The following is a 5,185-nucleotide window of genomic DNA, read 5'->3' on the forward strand; positions in this document are numbered from 1 at the left end:
GAAGGCTGCAGAATTTCCAGCTAAGGAGTTAGGACTCAAAATCTGCATTGGATGGTGGTTTTGTCTTGATTAGAACCCTTGCCCATAAAAATGTCACTGCTGCTGCAGCTTTTTCTGGCAGGATGAAAAGTAGTTGGAGAAACTTCTCTTGTTAAATTCACGTATGTCAGTCTGTTGTTAAAGGTTAGGAGTTGCAATGGGGATGATGTGGAAGTAGGGGTAAGTGGGAACCCTATATTTGAACCATGTTATAATCATGGGGGAAATCTGAGCTACAGAACCAGTGGTATTCCAGTTTTTAGAACAGGAGTGGGAAACCAGTGGCACACTAGATGTTATTGGACTACAATTCCCATTATCCACAAACAGCATGACCAATGGTCAGCAATGATGGGAAGTTGATCTTCATCCCTATTTTGAATATCCTCCTTTCACCAATGCCACTTCCACCTGTTATGTCAGAGTAATGAACACCAGGGCCTCATGCAATCTGGTCCCAAAAGCAGGGCACAGTGACCCAACACAAATGATCATATGTACAAGCCCCAGCTTGACTGTTACCCCTCTATCTGTTGACAAGGTGTGAGGAGTGAAGATAATTGTTGCTGTGAATATGCAGTGTTGTTGCACTGACATGGCACAAAGCTGGCATTGTACTTGTGCAGTGAAGGGAGAATATATTGCATAATGTACCAAGGCACATGATTCTACCAAAGCCAATCCTGTACTGGAAAGTTGTTTAAATTGTACACTTTGAAAGTTGAAAGGATTTGAGTGAGAATGTAGCTTGTAGGGTGAGGCAAAAGGGTTGTTTACAGATGTGCAAGACCCTGCCTAACTTCTAGCTGACTCGCCATCTGTGATCGCCAGGCATCTTTGACAGAATTTTCACAACAGTTGAAGTGTTGCTATTCAGAAGGTGTGGTGCACATTCCCTTCTCCCTACTAAGCATAATGAGAGAAAGAAGCACATAGCCTGCCCTCCTCTTAAATAGGTTTTTGGCAGTTACAGTAGGTAAATTTAGTGCCTGGGTTTCAGTCATCTAGGGGGCAGAGTGGAATATTCAGAACTCTTTATGTCCTAAACGCATGACCAGGCATGCTCAGTTGAAACAAAAGAACTTTGGCATTACACAAAAGGACTTTTCTTTTTTCTTTTTAAACAGAATATTAAGCATATCAGAACACCTGAAGCATTTTTCAGATGGAAAAAATGTTATTTAAACTGTGGTTGGGATTTTGTTCTGTTGAGCCTAAGGAACACATTGCTTCTCCGATCTGGGAGAATGACAAACTGTGCTATGATAGATAGGATGTAAGCTGGGATAGACTTTCTTGGTGAGAGACAATGTCACCTTTGCTTTTTGCCTGGCATAGGTACTATTGCCCTCTCTATGTTATTGGACTCAAACTCCAATCATATCACCAGCCAACATTTGGAGAGCCACAATTTCCCCATCACTGCTTAAGTGGTCACTAACTTGGAAGTTGGTTACTACTACAAATCAGGCAATGGGGGCTTCAGCATTCCATATGGTTTATCATTTTGTTTTAGAATATATTATCTATGAAACATGCAAGCAGGCCCGGCTCTAGGTGCAGTCCCGGTGGCGCGGGGTGCCGGGCCAGCGGGGGGGGGGCTGTGCAGCAAAGCCACGCGGAAGCCATGCTGGTTCTAGAGAACAGCAGTTGGGAATTATGTCTTGGCCCCTGGTAGTTATCCTATGTGGTGCCACGAGGCACTATTTTGTCCCCAATGCTACCTAACAGCCACATGAAACCATTGGGAGTGGTCATTGGGAGTGGTCATTATGAGATTTGAAGCAAAGTGTCATCAATATGCTGATGATGTTCAGCTCTATTTTTCTGTAACATCTGGGCCAAGAGGCCTGGGCCAAGAGGCCTGGACTGCACCTGATTTATACAGGGTTGCACTTCTGCTGGAGGAACAAGTACATAGTTTGGAGTGCTCCTATTTCCATTGTCACTGAAGGTCAAGTGACTTCAGTGGCTAGAAGTGTCTATTGCTGTTTCTGGAGAGGGTAAACTGAACTACTGTATTATAATGTACTTTATTTGTGGTTGCCCTTAAGATTGATCTGGAAGCTGCAGCTGTGTTGCTCAGTGGGCGTTTCTACCGTATGCATATAACACATATACCGGTACTTAAAGAACTGCAGTGCCTGCTAATTTGTTACCGAGACCAGTTTAAGGTTCTTTTATCAGTTACAAAGACCAAATAGCTCACCAGGTTACCTAAGAAAATGCCTTCTCCTGTATATACCTGCTCTAGCACTCAGATCTGCAGAGGCTTGGCGTTCATTGTATGATAGTACAGAAAATATCTTTCTCTGGGGCAATGTCTACCCTATGGAGGCACCAACTGTTATGGGCTTCTTGTAGGCATTAAAATCGTACCTATTTGCTCAGGCATTCCCAGGCTGTTAATCCCAGTTTTTAGCGTAACTGATGTCAATATTTTACTGATACATTTTTCCATATATGTTTTAGGATTTATTGTTGTTTTACTGGTTGTAAACCACCTTGGTATTCTGAGAGTGAAAGGCTGCAGAAAAAGTTTTATAGTGAAAAATATTCCTATAGAGAATTATAATTTGGTGTAATGAATGCATGGAAGACTAGGCTAAGCATTTCCAGTTTTAAAACAGTTTCAAAACACAAATCAGTGCAGTATCTCACCACATTTTAAAAAAAACAGAATGCCACACACCCCATGTACACACACACACACACACACACACACACACACACACACACAATATCCAAAATGGACATATCCTAAATGCACAAAATCATGTTTTGACAGTGGGGACAGGGTTGTTGGCTGTGTCTGCTCTGTTTAAAAGGCCTCAAACTAACCTCTTACATAATTGTTATCTAATTGGAGCCAGCAGAATTGTTGCTCCCTTCCTTCCACCCCAAGACATTATTATCAAAACATGATACTTCAGGATGATCGAACAGGGCTACAACTTATGTTGGGTTGGAATAAGAGAGGCTTTCTTGTATCGTGGCTTTGAGGCTGCAAATCAATAGAAAGTAACACAGGCCAACTGAGTTCTGCACTTTACCAAAGGAACACTTTGGAAGAGCTAGTATGTCTACATCTGAAATGTTATCATCCTGATATCGTTCCACAAACACGCACCCCTCTGAAATGGATTCCAGCCTTCCAGAGGTGCACCTGAGTACAAAGGAGCTTCTTCCAGAAAGTGAGAGCGCTTATTATTATATTTGCTTTAAGCAAGGTGTACTACATCATGCCACAGTTCACCAGAACAGTTCTAGTTGAGATTGAGATCAATAAAGTAACAAACCCAGCATGACAAGTAGTTCTCCCTATAGGAACCATAACTTATAGAGGCCTGGCTGGTTTCACTTCTTGGCCCATTTTTAAAAATGACATATGCAAGCATTTCAGGTTTTGCCTTTCACTGAACGTGCAATAAAAGGCAAGTATCCAAATGGAGAGGGATGACATTTCTAGCTGTGGAAAGCAGTACCTGCCAGAAAATGTTTCTCTATTACTCATAACTGAAGGATTGGACTTGGATCTTAAAATTAGCCCACACTGGAGGTAGTGATTATCTGTATCACAGTTCTTTATACTGAACTCCCACAGAATGGTGCTTATCCAACTGAAGTGTGTTGTATGATTTATTCATTTATATTTAGAAAAAAAATTATAACGAGTTTTCGAGGTTTTTCGCTGTTATTATTTTTATTTTATATGGATATCATTAGGACCCACTCTATGTTTGTTATTTGTTTTAAACTTTGTAATGTTGTGTTTTAGATTGTTGTGACCCATCATAGGACCTTAGGGCTAATGAATCAAGTTAATAATACTAAACATATATTTTAAGACTGTGTGACATCATCATCTTTTGCCTAGTACTGAATTTGTAAACAACTGAAGATTGCTTAATCATTGATATCAGGCCATCTTTTGAGATCCCAGCTTAATTTGGATTTTGTGTTTTTGTTTTCTTCTGTGGGAAGAGAAAAACAATAAGGTAACAATAAACCCAAGCTATCTTCCTTTTCCTTTGGGGCTCATGTTAAGAAAGAGAACCAATTCTGACCCCCCCCCCCTGTTCACTATATAAAATAATGTAAGTTTCCCCACCCCTCCTCTCTCTTCCCCTACCCCATACTGAATACAAAACTAATGTCTCATATCAAATGTAACTGATTTGTACAAAATACTTTACAACCTGAAAAGGAAACAATGCATGTACTTTCGTATACCAAGAAAATATTTTACACACACACACACACACACACACACACACATACTGAGAGTCAATTCACCTTTGGCAGCAACCTAGCACACTGAACAGCAATCTTGATTTTCCTTAAAATACAATTTATTGGCAAATTCTGCGAGAGGGAGGCAAGGAGGCACCAAGTCTCCCACCCTTCCCGTTGCTGAATCCTTATGGAAGTAATAACTGGATTGTAAACTGGAATTAAAATAAGGCTGCGACGGTGAGTAGGCATACTTGAAAGCAAACAACGTCGGGGGAAAAATCAGCAGGGCTGACTGCAGAGAAAAACGTGTTCCGGATGATGTGAAATAAACACTTAAGTTTCTCTTTCAAAAACGAAACGTGGGTTAAAGCGGCGGCGCCCCCCACTCTCTTTCCTGCTCTGGCTTCCCTAACAGTTTTCCGAGTTACGTCACTGGATCCAGCCCCCTTTCCCACAGGTGACCCGGGGCTGGAGGGAGGGAAGGAGGGCTTTACGTTGCGCACAAAGGCAGCCTCCCAGAGGCGCTATGGGCCGGCGGCGGCGGCGGCGGCAGCAGCAGCAACAACGCCGTTTCGCCGAAGGCGCCCGAGGACCCCCGCCCTCAGCTTCTTCGGAAAGGAAGCCCCGCCCCTCGGCTCCCTACGCCGCCACGCAGCTCAGCTGACCGAGGCGAGGAGGACGTTCTGCGGCGGCGGCTGCACAACCACCGACGCTGCTGGCAGCGTCCGCAGCGCAATAAGTAACAGCGCCTGGCGCTGCCAACTCTTTCTCTCTCCCGCCCCCGAGCTCTCGCGCGCCCCGCGTCAACATCGCCGCGCGCAGCTTCCCCAGCTCGAGGCCAGCCGCTGCACGCACGCGCCGGCTCGTCATCGGCTCCGTTTGTTTCCAACCCCCCTGCTCGCCTTCGCGC

The sequence above is a fragment of the Zootoca vivipara genome, chromosome 8, assembly GCF_965207765.1.
Source record: "Zootoca vivipara chromosome 8, rZooViv2.hap1.1, whole genome shotgun sequence".
In the NCBI taxonomy this organism is placed as follows: Eukaryota; Metazoa; Chordata; class Lepidosauria; order Squamata; family Lacertidae; genus Zootoca; species Zootoca vivipara.